Here is a 644-nt window from a genome sequence, read left to right on the forward strand (position 1 = left end):
TTGGACATACTCCATTTTTGCTTCCTGACATCTATAGCCCAACTTCTTACCTGCTTCACTGTATCATCTCTCACAATAAAAAAGAGACCCTGTTGACTTTTACCACTACCAGTGAACCCTTTCTATACATTAGGGTGTATGGCACAACCCCCTATAAGCTCAGAAACATTTCTTGTCAGATACATTTGTACCAGATAGATGACTGGACTGGTACTGGGAGATTCCTACTAAGCCAGGATGTTCATTTGGGCCAATCACTGTCCAGAATCCTATTGAGATTTTATTCCAGAGTAAATGAAATGGCAGAAGTCATGATAGTGAATGGCAGCTAACTGACAAGACACTAGTAGCATGCCTGCTTGTGTGACTAGCACACAGCCAATCACATTACCAAGCATCATGTTAATTAGCTGCATCTTACCACTGAAACTTACTAAGTTCGCTTACTACATATACACATGCATGGAACTCACAAATAAAATAGCTCTTCCCTGCAGTTTTCCAAATCACAAAAATCCCCATTTGAGGATACTTTTATGATAAAACAGCCACAGTGTGTCCTCTACATCTGACACAACAGATATAATTTTGGTACTCAGGTATCAATACCTGACTACCAAATACCGGAGTACAAAATACTATAC

The 644-nt window shown here is 39.6% G+C and overlaps 1 long non-coding RNA gene across 1 annotated transcript in view; it reads right to left on the reverse strand.

Annotated features, from left to right (window-relative positions):
- Positions 1–644, reverse strand: part of LOC140704150 (uncharacterized) — a 68,332-nt gene that overhangs the window by 22,796 nt on the left and 44,892 nt on the right. The gene's annotated exons all lie outside the window — the stretch shown is intronic.

The sequence above is a fragment of the Pogona vitticeps genome, chromosome 2, assembly GCF_051106095.1.
Source record: "Pogona vitticeps strain Pit_001003342236 chromosome 2, PviZW2.1, whole genome shotgun sequence".
In the NCBI taxonomy this organism is placed as follows: Eukaryota; Metazoa; Chordata; class Lepidosauria; order Squamata; family Agamidae; genus Pogona; species Pogona vitticeps.